Genomic DNA, 25,025 nt, shown 5'->3' with positions numbered 1-25,025 from the left:
TATGATGGGAATGTTGCCAGATGGAGAAACGGCAAGCACAAATCAACAGTGAAACTGAAGCAATCCATTGTGAAACAGGACCCGGATACACTCCTGAATGCTGTTTAGAAGATCAGTTCAGATTTAGCGTTATACCCAATACACATGACAAAGATGTTTATTGCAGTGAATCCAACAGTGGTTTAAAAGAGATGCAAAATATTGAAAATGTATCTGCCAGGATTGTCTAAAGACTCTCAGAGGTCAGGGTGGAGGATTGCATGGTGGCGCGCCTGTATCTCCCTGAGAATGCATGAGAGATTCAATGTCACAGAAACTGAATCACTCAGGACAATTAAAGAATGTATTTCTCTGTACCTCCCCATGTCTACAGCTGAGGACCACGGGGAAGATTCAGTGCTGAAGCTTTTGCAGCTGTAATTGCACTAAATCTGTGAAGGTAAACAACTTCACAATTTTGGTTCACTCTCGCTGTTTCATTATGTCCAGCTGGAGCATGGAGCTGTTTTCAGTTAGCAAAACTCTTAAAGTCCACTGTGTACTATTTGCACATTACAACATTTAGCTGGAAGAGATGGAGCTGGCTATAACTGTACATCAAATGGGTTGACACATAATTCCAAATACTAATATTTGCTGGATGTGCTGTAGCTGTGCTGTTTGCCTTTACACCTTCACAAGATGATACAGTAATATGTCAGCATTACCTGTTCAGCTTGTAGCACTTAGTACCCTGGTCAGACATGACATCATGACCACCTTCCTAGCGTAGGTCTCTCTTGTGCCTCCAAAACAGTTGTGACTAATCAGAGAATGGACACCACCCCCACTTCTGAGGATGTCCTGTGGTGTCTGGTAAGTGGGTAAGTTGTTTGTAAGTTGTTAGTGGGGGTCTTTGGGTCCTATGGACTGAGAGGAGGGGCCTCTCTGGATCATCTCACAGACACTTGATCAGTTTGGGATCTAGTGAATTTGAAGGCCAGGTCAACACCTTGTGCTGTTCTTCATGTTTTGTTAGTTGTTCCTAAACTGTTTTTGTGTGTGTGTGTCAGGCCGCATCCTGGGTGAGGGTACCTGGCCTGGTCTAGATGGGTGCTGCATTTCTAAGTAACAGACACATGTATGCCAAAAGTTTCCAAACGAACATTGTATTATCTCAAGATTGTCAGTGTTCTACATTTGTTTAAAAAGTCTGTTCAATTGTTGTTGGGTTTTTTTGTATATAACTTATGTATGATGAATCATACACATGCTTAACTTCCTGATTACATATTACTCTTTTAGAACCACTCCCTCGTTTCTGCTTGCATTTGCACGCTCACTAGGCTTCCCAATAGGTGACATTTTCATTGGATCTTTCATTGTAACTTTCCACAAACTGAATGAATGTGTGGTTGTAATTCTAAGCAGCTGTTTTTAATGCCTACACTTTATTCTTCTTTTTTGTCTTCAGAGCAGTGACTGCATGAAAAAGACGTCTCTGGGCCCGGCCCTTTGCACATTCGCAGACGCCAGGGGAATCCATATTAACGGCAAAACAGCTGGAACATGTTTTTGACCAGTCTCACTGGCTTAAACATCCCATTGTGGGGTTTATGAAAACATCCCTTGCGTGATGGCCCGATGATAAAACAGATGACCTCATCATGCTCGGAACCACACCAGCTCAGCTCAGCCCCTCTACTATGGTAATACTCAGAAACAGATCACAGTAAAAGTGAATATCTGGCGTTCCCTGTTGTCTGCATGCTAAATCCTGACTTGTTGGAAGGAGGCCATTAGCGTCATCTTGGTGATGGTACAGATGTATTTTGAACAGCTCTGTGAGTGTACTGCCAATGGTTTAGTTTTGTTTACCACTGCCAGCAGGACTGACTGAATCAACTCTTCCCACAGAGAACTCAGATCAGCTTACATTGGCCAAATACACTGTTTTCCAAAGGATACGGGCGGCATCATTTTGCCACTTGGGAGCCAGAGTCTAACCAGTACGGTCCAAGAGTGGAGCCACGTGGAGCCACGCGGTGCCACGCGGAGCCATAAAATCGATGACTCGATCACACCTCCTGACTCACTTGCGTTTTTGTTTGATTAATACTACGCTCTGCTCTACCTCCCACTGCATTGTTTTATGGAGTTTTTATACCGTCTGTGGACTAAACTGAGAGGCTGTAATAGAGCTTCATTAAATTGCTAAAATTTGAACCATAGTTTTTAAATGTGTCTCCTTTGGAAGTACTCCTAACATTATGGAGGCAGGTTATTAACGCTAAATTACTATACTGCCCCTTGAATTCTTTCGATAGGTTAGAATCCGTGTCCGTTAATTCTTCATGAAGGAAAACTAAGACTGCTTCTTACAATCCATAAAATATTTATTAAAATATAGAAAATAATTCATGTACATGGACCTATGTGTTCAGCGATCTTCCTATAGAGGCTGCTGCCATAACACATTGTGTTATCGGTTGAAGCACATTTTTAAACTGGTTACTATCCTCTAACACTACCGTCTGGCTGTGTGGGTTGTTGGTATTCCCTAAAGAAATTGTGTTGTGGGTGGGTTGTGTGGATTGAATGATGTCCTTAATAAGGAACTGCAAATTCCACATGACTGGATTTCTTGTAATAAGTTCGTTCTTAATGTTCTTAAAACAAAAAGCATTTTAATTTGGTTAGCATCAAGCACTGCCGTAATGTTTCAGTCAGTCTTGATTAGTAAAGCGCCTGACTTTTTATTCACTCAAATTGTTTTTAGAAACACTGTGCACAACTATTGTACTAGAGGGTCCAGCAATGGTCAGCTGGAAGTGCCTCACCCTAGAACACAGGCCTTATCACAATCTTTTATCTCTAGAGCAATAATTCTGTAGAATACTTTGCCTCACTACCTCAGTTGTACCATAAGTAAACAGGTATTTAAAAGGAAAATTAAATCATATCTTATACAAGCTGTACATGAGTAACAGTGGTTTCATTCCGTTGTGTAAAGAACTCTGCTTACGATTAGTGGAAACGTTCAAATGTTTGGTTTTACTTTTTAACTTTTTGGTATATTGTGATTAACTGTAAAATGTACATTGAAAATGTATTAGGATGTGACGTTTTTGTGTATATTCTGTGTTGTTCCTTGTGGACCCCAGGAAGACTAGCTGGCTACTATGGTACCAGCTAATCGGGATCCTTGTATTGATCATTTGTAAAATCTTCCACTTGGTCAAGAGCTGCCATGATTCCATAACTTGGAATGAGGGCACCAAAGCATCACGTCTCTGGTGTTTGTGAGGGTGTGTATAGTTGTGCATCTCTTTTGATCATGTGGACCTCAGGCAATAAAGTGAGGACTCTTTTGGCCAGTACCACATGGCACTCACCACAAGCACCAGACATCACCCTTCTGTTAGCATTTGGTAACCCAAGCAGCTACAAAGAACTGATTAGCATCCAGACTTTCACATGCTTTTAGACCAGCACCTGTATGGGGATGCTCTGTTTGTGACATAATGGGACACGTCTGTTGGAAGAAGGTAGGGGTCGGCAGCTAACCCTGCTATTGCTATCCTCAAATACCGCTCTTTTTGCCATCCTACTTTTGTGACTCGCTTCAGCCATGGCTTAAATTCAAAATAGAATAGCAAAATTTTGTTTAGTTTTGTTGTGCACTTTAGAATTTCCCCGTCTATCTATAACTTTACACTGTCCAGCATGTTGCCGTCTCCCTCGTTGATAATTGTGATGTGACTGCGAAGGGTCTGTTACCTGAAAATACTGATTTACGCATTTCTAAGTAAGAATTCAAAAATAATTCTCACAGACAGCATCATGAATAGTGAAAGTAGTGAGAGTGAGTCATGAAAAGACACAGTCGTTTGGACACCTCAGCATGTCTTTCATGCCAAAAAATGGATCTACGTTTTTAGTGTGTGTTCATTGGATAGGAGCTTTTTCTGTCTTTGTGTGTGCATGCGAGAGGAATGGGGGAGGGTTCAGCGTGTCAAGGAGGGATTTCTTTTCTCTTATCAGAGACAGAAATGTGAGTAAGTCTGTTATTTCCAGTCACGTCTGTCAACGCTGATGTTTCTGACATTTTATTCCAAAAATCTTCGGTATTTAAGTGCACAAAGAGGCAAAAATAACACACAGGACCTCACACATCCAGCTCCAGAGATATCAAAGATCTCCAACAAACCGAAAACAACTGTGGACTTGGGGTTACTTCCAAGCACGCCTGTGTCAAAAACAATTAAGGTTTTCTAAGGAACTGGACGATGTGCCAAGATTATGCTGCAGAGATCACTGTCGAATCAGTGGAGGGGTGGACCAGTTTAGGAGGCAAAGCCAAGTAATGTCTCATAATTTTAACCTCCTGAGGCCTCTCCTCCAGATTCCTATGTCCTCATGATCTCAGTTCTGCAGCCACACTTGTAATAAGCTTTACAACATAATAAATGTTGTTTTAAGGAGATTATCTCTTGATTTTAGAGAAGCTATAGATTTAAAGCATATGTATTCTGTAACCAGTTTTGCATTCCACTCATTCCTTTATTGTCAGAGACTGATGTTGCAGAGATATGGTTTCTTATACTCCACGTATTCTTCAAACGCCTGGCCTGCATTGCACACGGGAATAAGTGTGGCGACCTGGTCTGAGGTTTGGGTCTCCAGGACCTGTAGCCGCTGGAAGAAAATGGAGCCGGACAAGGGTTCATTCAACTTTCAACATGAAAACCCTTAACTGGATTGGGTGAACTGGATTCCAGAGAGGCTATTCACGAGATCAGTGTAGGGAACAGAAAATCAAAGGAAGGAGGGTGTTAGGGAGAGAGGAATTATGCTTCCATGTGATTCAGCTTAGTTGCCATGGACACAATTTAAATAAAGGAGGGTGGTTAGGATCAAGTTATAGCAGCAGAGTGACTTGAGGGGGGGCTTTGAATGCACCATGACTCATGCAAGGTCAATGAACGCTATGCTGTGTGTGTGTCATGAATAATAACAACAAAATTAATGTGTTTTAACATTGACTGGAGATTTTTATTTTGTAAACAGAAAAAAATCTTTCAAGATGGAGGGGGCGCCATGTGTGCACATCTCTTTCAAAATATGAACATATTTTCCTAACTTTAAGTAGGATTCTTCATAATATTTATGTGACATAACCCCTGAGTCGGTATGAAGTCATTTATTTACTAAGGGGAGCACAGAGGGGAACTGAGATAACAATACTGAGCCATAAATTTTCTCATCTAAAAGTTGTTTTGAAAGGTTATTAAAATGATTTCAGTTAAGCTTGAAATGTGTTCACATCACACCCAGCTTTGAAGAAATGCCATTACTTTAATAAGGAAGAAAACTAAAGGAAAGAAATAATCATCCAGGCAGACGTGGACAAGGTCTTGGCGTACTTAACATAGAGCTACGGATTCACAACTCTGAAATTGTGTTTATACAATCTTTTCCTGCTCATCAAGCACGGTCTACATACAGTTAGTGTTTTGTTTTTGTTTTTTTATTTAGACCTGGTTTCTTAGACTTAGACAGACTTTAATGATCCACGAGGGAAATAAAATGAGATAAAACATGATGAGATTACACTAAAGTAAAATAAAAATAAACAGTGTAATCAAAACATTTACAGCATTATGACCAAATATACAAAAAGTAGTTGGCAAAACAGTGTCCAAGCTGATGTGGTTGTTTGGCCAGTTGCATAGCAACAGTGGCATGGATTGTGTCGCATGGTGTTTCCTTGTCGCTGACGGAGGGATGTAAACTCAAATGGAGTGTGTTCATCCTTAGAGTGTGAAGCTGGGCACAGATGCACTGTGGTCCTATGAACCAGATCTCCAAAGCACTTCTCATGACACACTCCCTGTGGGTCCCATCAAGTGCACACAGTCCATCAGTCCTGCCGCCAAAGACCCCCCATTCCCCGTGAGCAAAGACGGCACCACCGACCCGAACAGCTGATCTCTGGAACGACCAACATCACAGCCAAAAGCAAAAAGTGCAGAAAAAAACAAAAACAAAAAACAGTTGGTTTACTTATTTGTGTTGCAGTAATAAAATGGGCATTATAAATATTCTAAAAGAGAGGAGCACTGTTATTAATGTACCTTGTCATCTATTTCCAGAATCACTGGTTAACATACGCCAATCTGCCACAACATTAAAATCACAGAGAGAAGGAGTAAATAACATTGACCATATTGTGACAAATTGTGTGTTGTGGGGAAAATGATGTGTTCTGGTGGGAAACTTTTGGACCTGGTATACCCCATAGACACGATGCTCCTTGTTGGCAGAAGTCATCCCCAGACGCACTTCAGGAACAACAAAAAAAAAAAAAAACATGAAAAGAGCACAAGGTGTTGACCTGGCCTCCAAATTCACTAGACTACAGACTGGGGGATGATCCATAGAGGCCCCTCCCCTCAACCCATAGGACCCAAAGACTCCCACTAACAACATCCTGTTACCAGACACCACAGGACACCCTCAGGAGGTCCATGTCCCTTCTCTGATGACGGCATGATGTTATGTCTGATCGGTGTAATAGCACTGTGCAAATGGTTCAGGCACTAGGAGTAAGGTGAAGCCCATTTCAACTATATTTCAGAACTTGCAAATGTGCATTAAACAGAGACCAAAAACCATTAAATATTTCATGTGAGCACCTTTTCCTGTAAAACAGCACCGCTCTCTGCTAAAGTAGTATCATAAACATTCCCCAACAAAATCCAGCACCAGCTCAAGTTAATAACCATCAGTTTCCACTTCAAAAACTGAAGCGAGACAAGGGTAACTATTGTATATTCTACAGCATGTGTGTGCAGAAAGTCAGCTTTCACTGACTTAGAGAATATTGAGAAAGCACGCACATTTGAATCTGTACCAGCAAACTTGATTACGAAGGTAAACATCGTCCAAACATAGAAACACTGTGGCCACAAACTCTCTTCCCACGACAGAGGAATTGTCGTGGAATCCAGGCAGACTTCAGCTTTTATCCGTCTGCCGCCAAATTAAAGACGCATGTTTTGGATCTACCCTCCAAATTAGGCTTAACAAGGTAAATCTTGGTTTAGAACTAAACGATGAGAAGAGTCAAGCCACTGCAGATTTCAAGGAGCAAGGCGAGATTTCATCACTGTACGAAAATATGGGGACACGTTTTCCACGGCTATCACTCATTTCTGTCCTCGACAGCAAATCAAGATTTAGGGTTTTGAAATATTGTATTTGTTGGCGCAAACGATGAAACAGGACACTGTGAACGGAAGCTCCACATCTGGTTTCAGGTCTCCTGAGTGGATAGGAGCCCAGCATCCAGGCAGCTTTTGTTGATTCCCACATGTTGAAGCTGCAAGTGCCGGGCAGACAGCTGTAAAGCGGAGAAATGTTGAGCTGCAACCGACGGCTGTGAGACATCGAGGCGAGGAATGTTTGAAAACAAATTGAGCGTGATGGATGGAGCTGGAGGGCAAAACTAAGTTGTTGGAAGCGGTGGTGGCGGTGGAGCTGGCTAGTTTTTGAAAGCGGAAGATCCAATGCTTGTGTAAACCAGAAGGGTCAAATTGGGTTGTTTGTTTGCAGTCACAGTTACCATAGCGTCCACCATCAAAAGCTCAACCTGATTTTTGTGCAAAGGAATGTTGCCTGTTGTGAACATCAGTCAGTCAGACCTGCTGATGCCACTTTGACCTTTTGACCATCTGTAATTTCTGTGGTAGTGCACGCCCTCACGTTTCTTGTGCAATGAGTCTTGCAGATTTTTATCAATCCAGTCGAACTCACTGTTTGAATGTCCTCCCCCCGAATGAAACAACAGAACGAAATTGTTTCTTCAGATGGCTTAAGGAAAAGGACTGGCTGTGATTCCTGTCTATCTGGAGCAAAATTTCCCTGTACCAACTGTAAAAGGGAGCAAAAGAGAAAGGGAGGAAGTGAGGGTGGGTGGATGGATCAACAAACACCGGAGAAATGTGTAAATTCTGCATTTTAAACAAAACTATAAAAAAATATCTTGTGTACACTTACTTACACTTTTGTAATAATAAATCCAGACCAGTTACAACTAATGTGCGGTTTATGCTTCTGCATCAATTTTACACTACAGCTACTCTGAGAATTATTTTGAATTTGTATACATTTGTGTACTAATCTGTAGTTGTTGATCTGTAGTTACTACAGTCAGGATCCAAAGATCAGAGCTGCATTCAGCTCTACAAATGTGATACGCCACCTGAAAAACAAACACCCTGCCCAATAATAAGTTCATGCTGGCAACTCAACTATGGCAGGTGCTGAGCCAGCCAACACTGAAAGAGACGTTGAAAAATAAAGAGAAAGATCCCAGCTGATCATAGCTGAATTTATCCCCTTGGATGACCAGCTTCTGTCTGTGTTTGCAAACGTCAGATTTGGCCGTCTCCTGGAACACCTGTCCTCACCACCAGAGCTAAGTCCTTTCTTTCCTGTGCTGTGCAGCTGCCATACCACACTGTCACACTGGGACACAGGACGCTCTCGATTGTGGCCCTGTAAAAGTTTCTGAGCAGCTGAGTGGAGGGTCCAGTCCGCTTCAACTTTCTGAGAAAGAAGAGCCGTTGTGGAGCTTCAGGAAACAACACGGCCAACATGGGAGACCAATAACATGGAACACACAGAGGAAACGTCAGCTGAGGAGGTTGAGATGCAAACATTTGTGTGATTCATCTTCTGCGCAATTTCACAGAACGTGTCAGTCGCCATTGCTGAAAGTGAAGCAAAAGAAATAGAGTAGAGTAAAAATGAACCTGACTGGCATAAAAAGATGCAGCACTCACTAACGTTTGGGCGGTGTTGTTACACAGTGAGCCAGACGGACAAGCGCACAAGTATAAATGGCTCACACAGGCATCGGCTACATACGTAGGTTGCGCAGAGTAGCTGTACTACAGTTAATACTACACCAATCACTTCCCTTTTTCCCTCTTACACTGCCATCAATTGAACAATTCCTGACTGTTTCCATGTCAAATTAAAGTGGTTTAGAAGAAGAGATATTTGCCATTTGAGCAGGCCTTTTAAAAATCGGCAGTATGGCCAAATTGCCTGGCTAAACCTAAATTTAAAAAAGTTTTAAAGTTAAGCCTTGGAATCGGAATCGGATGTAGTTTGAGAAAATATTTGATGAACATAATGTTTCTTGGTCAAATGTAAAGTTTTAATTGTCTACAATAGTCTACAACCACACTAGCAGCTGGAAACTGTGGAGAGTGTTCTTTACATCTTCACAGTGACTGTTATAAACCTGCAACAGTCATTATATCTAGTAGGTACAGTTAATTTAGCAACTGAAAAATCACACTTTTGCTATTTAGCACTCAACACAGACACACCCTGTCTGTCATTACAACTGGAGATTTGACATTCACATCCTTGGGACAGCTGAGTTTTGACAGTGGGGTGTTAATCTTACGGACTCAACATTTCATTTGCAAAATATGAATAATTGTTGTGTTGTGTTGTGTTGTTGTTGTGTTTTGACAACAAAACGAAAATACTGAATGAATTACAGTCCAAAAGAGGAATGATTCAAGATGTAAAATATGAAACCAAATAACACACTATGTTATAGAGATACAATATTTTTTTCCCCCTGTACTAACTTCCTTTTGCCCTTTCTCCATTTGGAAATACGACAAACAGATCAAGAAGCACAGCGCTGACAGGCTAAATTGCCCGGACAACAATTAAACTGTCACTGCCTGGAAGTGCAGCGAAGAGATACCGGAGATACTTCTCAGTCTTGACAGAGGGCAGTGACTTAACTAAGCAAAAGGCCATTAGCCCACATCCTCTTCTTTTATTAAAGCTTTAAAAGCATATGTTTTCAGGCCTGTACACACAACAGCTAATGTGGCAACGATAACAGTGGAAGCACCTACTGTGTTTTGCAATAATAAAAAAGCCTTTCTGAAACAACATTGATGGAATTTTTACTTGGGTAGATTTTTTTATTTCTTTCTCTTACAGGAGGATTGTCTCACAGTCTGAGCAGATGTCCAGACGATTAGTGAGGAAATACCAGCTACTACACAACACAGCAGGAGATGATGAGTGTGTGTGGCACATATTTGCTTTGCATTTCTGTGTATTTTTTTCCCTTTCCGTTCGTACTTGTGTGGATGATACTAAAATGTGAAACACTTACAGTCATAGAACACTAAGTCCACTCTCCTTATAGGGCCTATTTGTTCTGCTTTGTTACATTTGATACAATTGAGGGTTTTTGTAATTGTGTAATGTCTTTAAACTAGATCCATAAATGTAAGTGCACATGCTGTGACTGGAATCCTAGAGGATACACAGCTGGCATAATTGTTGATAACCACCAGTTTTGCAGGCTTCGTGTATTTCATATAAACAATATAGTTTTGTACTATCTTAAGTAGGATAGACATCACATAGTTGTGTAGTAGATATAGTTGTCATGAGCTCTACTTTAAACTACACAAAAGCAATCTTTGCTTAGAGGGGGTAGGTTAACCTCACTTCAGATTTAGCAGATCTCCACTGGCTCTCTTTATGTATTAGGACCCATTTTGAGATCTTATTGATTACTTTTAGAGCTCTTTGTAGCTGTGCCTCTGTGCCTCGTCACCGACCGTACAGGTCAGCACGTACCTTGAGATACCTCTGGCAGAGTTTTACTGTACGTCCCAGGAGCCCGGCTGAAAACAAAAGGTGACAGCGCGTTCACAGTCAGGCCTCAGATGAACTCTGTGTGAACTCTTTTAAATTACCACTTAAAACATATTATTTTTATTAACTTTGTTTTATGTGCATGTTTTGTAGAATTTTATGATTCTGGGAAGCACTTGTAAAAAAGTGCAGTACTAATAAAGATCATTATAAGGGTCCCCATTCAAAGTACTCTGTGACAAACTTTTGCTAATTTGGGGATGGCATGTACTTTGCCTCGAATCCCCTAAATCCGGTGGGATGCTGTGCAGTTGCTGTTAATACATTCGATTAGTGCAGGTTTTAAACTCTAATTGATACTGAACATTGTAGTAATTTTCCAAATTTTCCCTGATTTGTGATAAGACAGAATGTTTCAAACTATTATCACCTCTTTTCAGCCATTGGTGTGTGAAGTAAACCAAGCATTTAAACATTTAAAGTGAGAGTTAATACCCTTCTCCTAAAATATAGAGAGCTTAAAATGATCCTCTGACAGCAGCTCATTGTTCCTGGATGGTTACACGGGGAATTATTCCAGCTTCAACTTCACACGAGTCCAGGCACCACGCAGTCTTTCCAAAGTTGCTCTGTTCAGTTAAGTTTCATAAGAATACGGGCATTACAAAAATATCACTGCTGAATCTCAATTCTTTAATACAAGCATTAGAAAAAGAAAAAAACTGCAGCTGAGTAGAGGACTTTAACTGTGACTTCATTGTTCGTAAAGGTAATTTGCTGCATATATCGTATACAGAGATGCTGAGGTCTCTAAAACAATGTCCTGATCTGTTCTCCTAGCTTCTAACTATGAGTCGGGTCATAAATCTCTGTGGACTGGACGAGCTCCTAAAACTCATTTGTGGTCATGAAGGCCCTGCCAGAATGAAGGAAGGCTCCCAGTGTTTATAGACTCTGGTCAGGGATTAATTATCGTTCCCAAATATGCACCAACACCAAGGCCCGCAATTAAAACTGTTGGTAATAGAGATTAGACATGATGTATTCAATTAGGTTTTGTTTCCCCTATTCATTTACAGACTTCGCCACTGAAGCAAACACTTGAACACATCTTAGAATAAAGTTTAGTTAAGCTAACAAAGAATGATGCATATTTAGAAAATTAAGCAGAAAACACTTCTTGAGCAGGCTGGTACTAAGGTATGCAATCCTTCCCCACCCTCGAATTCTGCAGCATAGTCAAGGCCAGAGTCCAGAAATGTAAACCATGTGTTGTTGTTTTTTTTTTTGTTTTTTTTTAACAAGGCTGAGTTTTCTACGGGCCTTTAAAACATGTGCAAGTGCCCTCTGCTTGTTGCGTAACCAAGTGGTGGGGGCTTTGTCATATCACCGAACAGCTTTTATTTTTGTGAGGCTGCTCCTCTGGTTATTTCCACTGGCTGGGCCTCGTTCTATAGGCCCACACCCCATAAAACAATACGGAACCACGAACGCCGTTGTTCATTCCACACCAACGCTGAATAACAAAGAGCTCTACAATTATTGAGTTTGACTATTTGTAAGACAGACGTAAGTCAGGTCACCCCAAGAGACAGAGAGAAACATATTCTGCTAAAAGTTAGAAAATAAAGTGGGGATGAAGAGTGGAAAAAGCAGCTCGCCTGTCTTCCCCTGTCCTTGCTTTCTTCCTCTCACTTCTCATCAACGACTTGCCAGAACAAAATCCACAGCTGCTGTTAACGTCACGCTAGCACTGAATGTCCAGTACTGCGGAATCCTATTAATCATTGCACATAAATATGGAAGGAGTGCAATAGCATGACAAATGAAAGAGAGAAGTGGGGAAAAAAAATAAATGAAGAAGCTATTTTTAAATTGCTACCATGAGGACTGCGTTCACATGCGTCCAGCAACTGGGCTCCTGGCCACAGTCCAAGCCGGGGTTAAGTTGTTTACCTGAACTTTTGAGTTCATGCACTAGACAGCTGTTGCGTTCAATAAACCAGTCACCTCTTGTGTGCATGTAAATAGAGCTAACTTGATGTTCATGCGAGTAAAACGTCAAAATACATTTTGAAAACTCTTTTATTTCTTACCTCACAAATTAATACCTAATTATTCACCAGCTAACGTTAGCATATAGCAGCTACTCATTTAACCCTGCGGATGATGGAGCTGCCAATTTAGCTGTAACACAGCATTAATATGTTATCATCCTATAAAGTGTCAGCGAACAATGATCAGCATTACTGTTCAGTGAATTTTAGGTCACCTGGGCTGGTGAGTTAACATCTGTTGTTTGCTAACCTTTACCTCTGTTTTGCTCCCATGCATCCTAATGGGAAATGTCAGGTTTATTGACATGCCATACATTCTAGGAGTCATATTGTGTATGTTCATTGCTATGAGTCCATTTCTCAATATACAATATATAGCAGCGACAATAAATACATCTTATGTAGTTCCAAGTTAAAATAAATAAATAAATACTACTTTGAAAGATGCCTTGACATTAAAAACCATTTTCATAGCTACAAAAAAGAAAGAAAAGGAATACTGTTGTGTGTGAGTTTTGGATAAATTCTTTTGCTATTTTTAGATTGCGAAATGTGCAACGCAGTGTGAGAACCTCCTGTTTTATCGCACCACAAACAACAATGGGACAGTTTTAAAACTGATGCACAAATAAATCAGTTGCTATTCAAGATGCATTTGATTTGTTCGTTTGCCTGTTCTTGTGCAAACCCTGCACACTAGATAAATGCTGACTGGCAGAGATGCTTGGCATTGCTTTGGTATCACGAGCTACATTCTCATACTATCTGTGCCACAGCCTTCATTGAGGACATGATTTATTCAGTGAGGAAAAAAGTGCAAACTACGATCAGTTCTTTGCAGTCGTCGACGTATGAAAAAAAAACTGAGCATAATAGAGATTTTATAAAAAGAGGAGATACCGTACAGTTTTCTTTAAAAGACTCTCATTTAAAGGAGAGAACTTAAAAGGATCCTCTGAGCGTACTCTTTGTTCCTGGATGGTTACACAGGGAATTATTACAGCTTTAACTTTACACCAGTCCAGAGACCACGCAGTCTTTCCAAAGCTGCTCTGTTTTATAAGCAGACTCAACACATGCCAAATAACCAAACTCTGCTCTCTGGAAAGTGTAAATCACCATAGTACTCCCTGCTGATTATTCCACAAAGACACTTCTTTTCTTTGCAGTCCTGGATCGTTGGTTTGCCTTCTTATTAATTTATTATAGAGTGGTTCTGTCTCTTTCAAGAAATCTGTAAAAAAAATAAAATTGAGGGTTGATCTCTGTGGGTTTTCAGCAACAATGACTTCTTGTTGTAGGAACAACTAAATCACTCTACAGAACATCCAAATATGGAGCAACACAAAACTGGCAAGGCACAGCAAGCTCCCATCACAAGTGATTTATGTGTTGCCGTATTAGTGGTTTACTTTATCTCATCTTATTGTTGCTACTGCAATAAATGACTGCCATAGCGACGCAAACAACAAAGCTGCCAGAGGGGATATGTGCACAAAGACACATTTTCCTCTCAAATCATCAGCTAATAAAAATCCTATTCAAGCAAGCATGGCTGTAAGAACCAGGTACCTCATCGGGGAAGAGGCAATTTCCTAAGTCCTTGACTATGTTGACTAACAAGCACTGAAACATCGTCGCTTTTTGTTTAACAAGACCTGGCACTCTGTTGGATAATGGAGCGAGAGCGCTTCCACAGGGCCGAATGTCAGCAGCTAAAAATACGTGAGGTCACGCTCTTTATTTTTCAATGGGTCTACTTGACCTGCCAAAGAAACACAAAGAACATTGAGAATGGTGACACATTTGTATTGGAAAGATGGAGGGTACTTTCACTGTAACTCATGGAAATTCATAGTACAGCGGAATTCAAAGAGACGGCAATTGTTTTCAGGTCTGGTCAGTGTTACATGCAGTGTTATTATGTTGGTATTATTTCCTTTTGCTCTTATTATTGTTCCCGTAAAAATACAAAAATATTTTATTTATATATTTTGGACAGGAGAGACATAACATTTGTATGAACATTTGGGCTGTTGTTGAGTCCTCACTATAATTTCAGCCATCATGTCTAACTGGCTTTTTACCAACATGTCATTGGTGAACATGACTTTAAGAGGAGACGTCTCACACTGCAGCATGTTGTGTGAATGATCTTCATTCATTTCCAAATGAATTGCTAAGAAAATCAATTGGCAAAAAGACGCAGATTTCAAATCCACCCCAAATGTATTGTGAAAACAACAAAAAGTTGAACTGTACAAGCAAAACCTAAACAAAGAAAGACATCTATCTATAAGACAACTGCTATTATGTCATATAGATATTTGGTTCCTTTCAAGCTACTAGTTACTTACGAGTTAAGAGATTAAATGCGTGCACTGTGAAGGCTAACTGAGTCAAAACGAAGCCAAAAGTCTAAATACAAAACAGACGGTTAAGACGCGTCTATGAATCATTTTCTCCAAGCGACAGTCTACGCCAGCTGTTAAAATGAAAGCTCAAAATAACACTGAGGAATCCAAACCAAATGTGAGTGTGCAGTTTTCATGAGCAGTGAAGGAATATTACCTCTCACTTTCAGTTTTGACCAAATTCAATTGATTGTTTCCTTTGCTTTGGTGAGTACAAAATATCTTAAATAATATAAAAAAATAAATGTCCACAACTACTGTAGTAAAATTAGTTTATTTATTTCTAGTTTTGTGAGTTTGATGTCACGTTTCACATTTGATTGCAGACTGATCCTGACAAGGATTGTCAGGTTTCAACAAGCAGACCTAGTCCAGTTACTGTCGGAGGGGTTGTGGCGCTACGTTGGCACCGTCAGCTCACGATCACAATCTGGACCCAGACCAGTGAACAAGGTAGTGGTCATCCCCGACCTCAAACTAATATCGAGACGGGCAAGAGTAGCTGTGACAGCTGTAGTCGTATCAGGTTGTTTTTCTGCTCTCCCAGACGTCTGTGTTTTTAGAATTGTTCATTCTCGCCAAATACAGCACATTACTCTTCAATATGTTGTCCCCATTTCCTTCTTTTACAATAAGATAACGTTTGTTAACTTCTTAATTTATTATTATTTATAATTAATGACTTAAGCCTATTTGGTTATTCGTGGATTGTTTTGGGATGAGGTTTTACTGTCAAATTTAATCTCGACTTGAACCTTCTCAAGCGTATTTGCCAGAAGTCTGGTTTCCCAGGAACATCTTCCCAAAAAGGATGATGTACCCCAAATAATATACGCATCCAAGGTCAAGAGAATCCCTTGAGACAAAATGTGCTTTTTGTCATCATTATGTGTGGAGTGGAAAATAAATGATTAAATGATAACGGGTGGTCAGCGGTACCGGGCTTTTAAATTCTTTCAAACTCGCATGGTAAGGAGCTTAATACCTGCAGCCATAGTCGTCCTAAACAACAGACCCCGATAGGTTTTTATTTTACTTTTTTTTCTCCCCTGTGTGCACCACATCCAATGTCTGATGTCACAAGTTGTTGTTGATTTGAGTACTTTTTTGTCCTGTTGAATTTTCTGTTGTGTTGAATATGCGTACAGTCAAGTGGAAACAAATCTCCCTACTGGGACAAATAAAGTCTATAACAGGGTTGAGACTAAGCAGAGACATGTCTGTTACTATCATTCCTAGAAAACCAACTGACACCATTGTCACTACAGTTTACCACCATTTTTTTTGGTTTTGTGAGTTGCAGACTGATCCTGTCAAGGATAGATGTTCCCAGTTGTTGTTGGGGTGATTGCGGTGTTACGTTGGCACCATCAGTTCAATTTCATCATGTGGACCTAGACCAGTGAATATGGTTGTGGTCAGTACTGGCCTCAAACTCATATAGAGATTGGCAAGAGTTTTACATCGGTACTCGTGTAAGGTTATTTTTTTCTGGCCTTCCATATTGTCTGTTTTTAGAATTTTTCATTCTTGTCTTGCACATTACTCTTTTGATATTTCTCTTGTCCCCCATTTAATTCATTTACAATAAGATAGTGTTTGTTTACTTCTTAATTCCTCAATTATATATTATTCTTAATCAATTATAGTTGAGCCTAGCTGGTTGTTGTGGTGCATTGTTTTGGGATGAGGTTTTACAGAAATAAAGTCAAAGTTAATCTGACTGAGCTGACATTAAATTGAACCATCTCAAGCGTATCTGCCAGAAGTCTGGTTTCCCACGAACATCTTCCCAAAAAAGGACGATGCACCCCAAATAATACATGAATCCAAGGTCAAGAGAATCCCTTGTGGCAAAATGTGGTCTTTGTCATCATTATAACTGGAGTGGAAAATAAATGATTAAATGAAAATTCAAAGGTACTTGAGAAAATTTCCGTCCTGTGAGTGAAAAGAAACTGCGTCCGTAAAAACTATGACTGAGTGTGTGACGTCAAATTAGATTTAATTGCGTCTGTTTAACATATAAATAATAAATACACTTCTCACATGCTGACACACACTCAGTCTCTATCCATGTGCAGACTGAAGCAGGAGCAGCAGCTCACAGATGACGTCAAGTGCCTGCCAGTAACGCTTTCGCACAGGGGACTTTCATTTCTACTTTTTCCCTGAATGCTATCATGAGGAGTGACTGCCAGCTCAAACACTACTCACTGTCTAGGAGATTCTTAGAAGAACACAGCGCACATGGAATTTTTTTTTTAATACCATACCAGTGAAAACTCAAACATGACGATACCAAGTGGTCACCAGCTGCCTCTGCGTCCATACCCTGGAAAAAATACACTGTGCTCAGTTTGATTTACGCAAACTGCCCTGACTCAGAATATTAAACAGAGAGCTTCCAGCCGCAGGTCACCCACACACTAACAATATCTCAGTCAGTGTATTTGTTCCATGGCTTTCAAAACGCTTTAATATTTGCTGCATGCATCCACATCTCACTGAGACATACTGATGTGTCACATTAGATTTATTGCATTCTGTGTCCAAAGGACTTTCCCGGTGACCGGATGACAAATATTTTCATGACAGCAACAAGCTACTCAGCATGACTCTCAGGTTGTGATGTACACATTATAAAATCCCATGGAAACCTCATCTCATCTCATCTTCTGTACCGCTTAATCCTGCACTAGGATCGCCGGGGTTGCTGGAGCCTATCCCAGCTGGCATCGGGCGAGAGGCGGGGTTCACCCTGGACAAGTCGCTAGCTTATCGCAGGGCTAACACAGTGATATACAACCATTCGCACTCACACTCACACTCACACAAAGGTTCAATTTAGAGTCACCAATTAGCCTAACGAGCATGCCTTTGGAGGTGGGAGGAAGCCAGAGCACCATGGAACCCATTTATGCCATTTATGATATCCCTTTTTTTCAACCTTACTTAGGACATTGGAGCAGAGGAGTCACCAAAAGCGTCACTGGTGTTTCCTGTTGGGCAAATCTGGCCATTTCCAATATAAATTGTAAACTGAAGTATCAAATGACATCTTATTTGAACCTAAAATATATCAACATGAGCAAATTGTATGCATGCATTGTGTCAATAGAAGAGACACATCCATGTTGCTCGCTAATTACAATGAAAACCTGTAGACCTGGGTAAGTTGAGGTCAGTGCTTGGAACTGCTGTAGGGAGACTTCAGCCATTAACTTTATTATTTTTTCTTTCTTTTTTAATTTGATATATTTTTTTTTTTACTTAGTTTGTTTTATTGTTTCCAAAATAATTAGTGGACGGTAAATTAAATTGTACACTGATATTATGTGGATATATATCATACACACCAATTAGCCAGGAGACAGGAAGTAAATAACATCAACAACAATTCAATGTTGTGCTGAGAAAGTTTTGGACCTGGCATTGTGGCACCTGGGATGTTAGTGTTGGACATGTACCACCCACCTAGACCAGACTACACCCCCACTAACAACATTCTGTTACCACCACAGGACACCCACAGGACACCCTCAGGAGACCCATGTCCATTCTCTGATCAGACTCAACTGTTTTGGAGGCACAAGGGGGAACTACACAATATTAGGAAGGTGGTTATAATGTTGTGGATGAAGCTATGGCAGAAAAAAATAAGGCAGAGCAATAACCATATAAGCCAACTGCCTCGACATACATTGCCGAATATAATAAGAAACAACTAAGTTTAAGATATATTTAGCATGAGCTCATAGATGTGACTAGATGATACGGCTGAAGTTCTGCACAGACTTTAAACAGGACCCAGTTGTTGTTGAAAAAACGTTAAAATCTTGAATCTGCTTTAAACTGGCAGGTAATGTTTTCCAGAGCTTAACTTCTGATGTACTTCAGCTGTTAGCTACAGTGTGCTGGTTTAATGTTATGAAAAAAATCTGTGTAGTTACTTAAATGTAAGGTTGGTGTGTTCAATGCAACTGTCAAAACTGGCAAAATTGTATGTTTTTACAGTATTACATGATGAATGTAATGGTGAAATCTCAGTAGTGCCTTGGCCAGAACTTTGATTATAGAGGGATGAAAGTATGGCGATAGCCTGAGACCAAGAAGTTGTGCAGAGTGAGGGTTTCAAAAAAAAATAAATAAATGCACCGAGCATAACAAGAAATGGTAAACTATGTCTGGTTTCCCTTACAGTTTAAATGTTGACCCTAACAGTCCTATTTCACTTTTTCTTAATGTGTCTGTCAAACTTAGTTGAGGGTCCAAAATAATTCTGAAATCTTTCTGCTCTGATTCTGCTTCATTCTATTTTAAAGCTGGTAGCAGCCTAATGGAGAGGCACTTATGATTTTTGTTTTTGTGCCACCTTGTTAGTTCGGCTGTAACAGTGTGTAGTGTGCTTGTTAAAAAATAAAACTGCACTGTGCTGTAGTCCATTCTATGTAGTCAAAGTTATCATTAATATACTTTGTAGCAGGATTGTCAAACTTGTTGTGTGAGTTCAGGGGCCACACACAGTGCAATTTGACCCAAAGCAGACTAGACCAGTACAATAGCATAAATAACCTAGTACCGACAACTCCAGGTCTACTTCTTTGTTTTAGTGCAAAGAAGAACAAGTAAATTAGGAGAATGTTTACATTGAATAAACTATCCTCAATAAATAAAGAAATCAAAATTTCTTAAGAAAAAGTAAGTTCAATTTGAGCACATTGCTGTCTGGTGTTCGTCCTAGGTGTCACTGTTGTGTTCTGTCCACTTCATAGATCAAGCCAAGTCAAGTCACATTATTGTAATCTTACCTGCAGAATCTGGTCTCAATAAAGACAAAATCTAAGATATTAGTAATTGTCAAATAATTTTCTTGGCCAATGCGTTTAAAAAGTATGACATTTTAATTACAGATATATTCAGTAAATACATGGAATCAAACAAAATAAAATACAAATACATACAAACTATTTTTTAAAGTATTTATTATCATCTGTCGACTCGAGTCCAGGTCACAATGATTTGAGTCCCCACCAATTTTTTTTTTTTTTTTACTTTCTGACTTTTTTCCTTCTGTGAATTCTGAAAATTCTGAGGAATTTTGGTCACAACACATATTGAACTGACTTGTTCATTGGAAATTAGCTTGCTTCCTAACTGGTGGAATGCAGTGTAAAAGTTTGCATTGTGAATACATGTGCTGCATCACAGTGCCTGTTTTGTATTAAGTTGTGTTCAGATTGAACAGAGCATAAAATAAATGAAACTATTCCGTGATGCGGTGTTAAATGGCAGGGTGGAAATCATTCAATAAATTGATGTGGCACATATCTAGCAACTGCATGTTTAAATATTTAAGATCTAATGTAGGATACATGAGTTTTAGTGATGCTTTCTAATATGACAACACTTTTCATATCTGAAGTTAGTTAAAACTTTTATCGAGTTTGACTGAGTTCAACGATTGAAAATAGAAAATATTGTTAATTATGCACCATTCTGATAGTCCTGTTTCCAAATTATTCACATCATCTTTTCTTTATTGTTTTTTTAGGAATTCTTTTCTACAACTTCATTGATCGTGTATATATTGTTTCTCCTGCACCATATTAAGCTTCATCCACTATACAGGCTTTGGTAAAAGTCTGAACAGATACCAATGCCTTCCTTCCACAGTCCCTTGAATACAGATACAAAAAATATAAACTTACACACCACTGAGTGTATAAATATGGACGGTGAAACGGCTCTTCTGCAGTGAAGCCCGAGCAAGTAGCGCTCCTCGTTTTATGGCTGCAGTACTTTGCAGTACAAGTGTCAATTTTTTGGATAAGCTTTGTTTTAGTAATTATTTAGTTATTTCACTCTATAGAAACAGGGTGTGACATATGGTGACCACCAGTTGTCGTGCCAACCACTCCGTAAAAGTACACTGTATAATCCAACATTTCCATGTAACTGGTGGAGGTAGATACGAAGAGAGGTGGAGGTAGAAAACCCAAGTGACCGTACTGCACAGATAGCTACCGCATACCAAGGTCTGTCTGGGCCAACCAGTTTTCGAAGCCCCCAGCATCTCGGTGTCCTGTAGCCTTCTCACAGACATGAGAACACAAATAGAAGGAAACAGTGCCAGGAACCCGTGTGTTTACCAGACAGGAGTGCAGCCAAGACAAGGAGTACACCTTCTAACAAAGGAAATAGGAGAGGATATAGCTTACAGTATAGCCTTGAGGTGGTGAAATAACAACTTAATTTTACTTGAGCAATCAAATTTAGCAGTCTTTAAAGTTCAAAGTTTATATAACTGCTGATCAAATGACTTTGGCTACAGAGGAGGAGGTTACTTCAGTTCTATTCAAGTTCCCTAAGATTTTTTCAAGTCCTGAGAGTAGACAAAGAGAACCCAATCAAATGAAAAAGAACTATTATGATTGAATGATTCATCATTTTTGTGAAGTGCAAAAGTAAGGAAACCCTTGTTTTCAGTATCTGATGTAACCCCCATGTGTAGTAGCAATAGCAACTTTTGGTCTAGTGTCAGCACATAGTCTGTACAGAGTTAGTCTCTGAAGAACACAGTGGGGGATCTGGCAAAGGAAAAAAGGTAATTATGGAGCCAACCATAGACAAAACAGGGGGAATATTTGAACAACAAACGTAGAAAATCTGCTATTACAAGGTATTTCGTGTAAGTTTCATGTGAATTCAAAAAACACTTCAGCTAGTCCCTTGCAATATCCTTTTCTTATCATATCTGCAGTTGCTAAGTCAAACAATGTTCCCCTTTGTTTCTTTCCTCCCAGAATAATGTCTTGCCACTTCAAACATTACGTTTCCATTCTTCCCCTGTGTTATCAGTGCAATGTGCCTTACTTCACTCTGCTGCCACAAAGCTTAATCTGTTGCACAAGATTTCCATTTCACTGTACCCACTGAATGCTGTTGGCACCACCCTTGAACCTGGCAGAATGTTTATCTTACAATCAGTGCCAGAATAAGTACGCAAAGGTTTAACACATGTTAACTCATTCTTACAGTGCTTATAAAAGCACATAAGTCATAGGTTAAACCTGCTCACGAGCTCTTAATAATAATACTCATGATGCCCATTCAATCCAATTGTATTTATAAATATAAATTTATAAATATATAATTATTATATACCTGTAAAGGTTGAACAACTTCAGATTTTTTAAAGTCAACTAATGTGTGGTGAAAGTCAAGTCAGCGTCAACTAGTCACTGATGACATCACACATAAAAACACAGGGGAAAGTACTGCACAATGAAATCAATGTTCTGACCTGAATAAAGGTTTATTGACACTTGATCATTGTGCTACTGTTGGCCGTAGCCCACGGCAACAGCATAAACACTATCTGACAAGTATCTGTATTAATAATGTCTTATATATTTACATATTTACAAGTCTGCAGCTTTGTTAATGACACATTTCCTAGTTTCCCAATTTACCCTCTGACTCAACTTTGGACAATTTCCTGTCACCAATCTCCTATATCTATAATCAAATTAGTCTTTTGTGTTCAGAGCCCCTGTGCTCAATAAAGTCACTCTGGGAACAGGGCCTGGGGCTGGCGATATCAGACGAAGTCTGGACAGAGACTTTAGGATGGGTACATAAATCTTATATTTGTGTAAGACACAGTCTTATTCAGTGCAAAATCACACACCTATTATACTATGGCTCAACTGGCTAAGATTTATGGCGGTGTAACTCCTACTTGTGATAGGTGTCAGCAATTCTGCAAACTTAATACACACGCTCTGGCTTTGTCCGTCTCTATATAATTATTGGACTGAGATTTTTAATACCCTGTCAAAGATAGTTGGGGAAAAAACAGAGCCAAATGCTCTGAGAGCGCTATTTGGAATTGCCCCTCACCAAGTCTAACAAGGATGTACTTACCTTTGCAACCCTGCTAGCCAAACGATTGATTGTAATTAATTGGAAATCAACAATACCACCGTGTCATACCCGCTGGATTAGAGACATCCTTTACTTATCTTTAATCAGCTGCTCCAATAAATTTGGGAAATTGTGGGGTCCTTTCCTTATGTTTGTTAAGGAGACAGATCCTCCACTCACTCCTGACTGACACGACTCAAGCCTGAAGTAACTTAATGAGGTGGATATGTTTTATTTATTTATTTATTTTTATTTATTTCTGACTGTTGTGCCTGTGTCTCTTTTGTATCATTTTTCTTTTGGTTTTGTGCATGTGTGTGTCTATTTCCTTTCATATAGTTTGTGTCCTAGTACTGCTTGTGGATTTATTTATTTTACTATTTTCATTGTGGTCACACTATTTCTATAAAAGTTGTTCAGATATGGAGTAATAATTCAGTGACCACCAGTGACTATATATGTAAATGTTCTCATACAATTGTACACATCTGGAAAATCCAATAAAAAGAAAGTTGGAAAAAAAAGTTGCCAAAGTTTGGTAGATAACAGCTTTGAACTGGGTCTCAACTAGTCACGGTCTGGGAGGTCATCTATAGGAGTGGATGAGTGGTTATGCAGCTCATTGCAGGTAACAGGTAGCTGCTGTCATCATCTTGCTTTGACGATGCTTGATGTTTTGGGTTTGACTCTACCTAATTTAAAAATAATCAAAGAGGTGTAGCGTAAGTAGAGCTGAGGCAGGCAGGCGATGCCTAAGTAGTCAGCTAATGAGTCAAAGTAGTTACACCACTAATTATGACAATTTACCATTTAAGTCCAGTGTCATTTAAATAGGTAAATTATATAAAAATGGCACAATTGTCAAACATTGAGAAATGAGGTATAGAGATCAAAATTGATACCAGTCTGTAAACACGTTTATTTCTATTGTAAAGGTGGTCTATGGAGATTTATTAGATTTTGAAGCCAGCCACAGGACTAAGCCAAATTTCAAGTCCTTCTTATCTTTATTCCTAACATAATCTCTTGCTAACCAAAAACGCAACAGTCATAGCATCTTGCAACGAAGCGCACTTCGTTATCTGTTTATATTGCACGTGCGGTAACGGTATTTATTTGCACAACTTTGCACAAGTGATAGTAGCACATTGCACTTGAGTCACGATAGAACTTTTTACCATGGTTTGCACAATACATTTTGCACATTGCTTATTTGCACATCTTTACAGATATTTAACTTTATTGAATGTGTGAGCTTTTCGGGAACCTCGTGACCGCGGTTGATTGCGTGCCGTCGGGCAGGTGCAGGAGTGCGCACTCGTCTCCGCCTGCCAAATGAGAGGAAACGTTAAGCTCCGCCGAAGTTGTGCACCTTATTGGAAGAGTACACCGAAAGCAGTGCAGAAGTGTTTATGAATATGTGTGTGCAATATCATCAGTGGTGCGCAAGTTAGTGTTATTGTACGGTGATAAATTACTTTATTTGTATATAACACTTACTTGTCCAGTCCGGTGTCTGCTCCGCGGAGCTCGGCCAAAGGATTCCCCGGGGGCACAACAACTTCATAAAGGTTCCGGGAGAGACCAAGTGACAGGATAGGAAGTGGGGGATTTCAAATCATGGTGTTTATTTCTATTTATTGTATTTATATTTTGGAGGTGTATTGGGGATGAGGACAGCAGCAGTATTGTGTTGCAGGTCTGACCACAAGAGACATTTCACCCTTCGCTGTTGCTGTTATTGCTGGGTACTGATTAATGAAAAGAAAGAAAACAAGGAAACCTGACCATTGCCTTAACTTTTCTTGAACATCATCCAGCCGCTGGTCACCGAGTTAACACATCTACACATAACTGCCACAATGAATGTGCTCTCTGGGCAGCACCACTATTCTAGCTTGATGCTGCAGTGACTATCACCTCTCCAGGTACAAGT

The 25,025-nt window shown here is 39.7% G+C and overlaps 1 long non-coding RNA gene across 1 annotated transcript; it reads right to left on the bottom strand.

Annotated features, from left to right (window-relative positions):
* Window positions 1–24,301: 24,301 nt before the first annotated feature.
* On the bottom strand, window positions 24,302–25,025 carry LOC124999352. Its single transcript, XR_007111187.1, has 2 exons — window positions 24,590–25,025; window positions 24,302–24,417 (listed from the first exon to the last, which is right to left on the bottom strand). It is a non-coding gene; the product is annotated as an uncharacterized LOC124999352 (long non-coding RNA).

The sequence above is a fragment of the Mugil cephalus genome, chromosome 21 (genome assembly GCF_022458985.1).
Source record: "Mugil cephalus isolate CIBA_MC_2020 chromosome 21, CIBA_Mcephalus_1.1, whole genome shotgun sequence".
Classification (NCBI taxonomy): Eukaryota; Metazoa; Chordata; class Actinopteri; order Mugiliformes; family Mugilidae; genus Mugil; species Mugil cephalus.
Note: the sequence above shows the minus strand (reverse complement) of the source record. Positions and strands in the feature narration are given on the sequence as shown.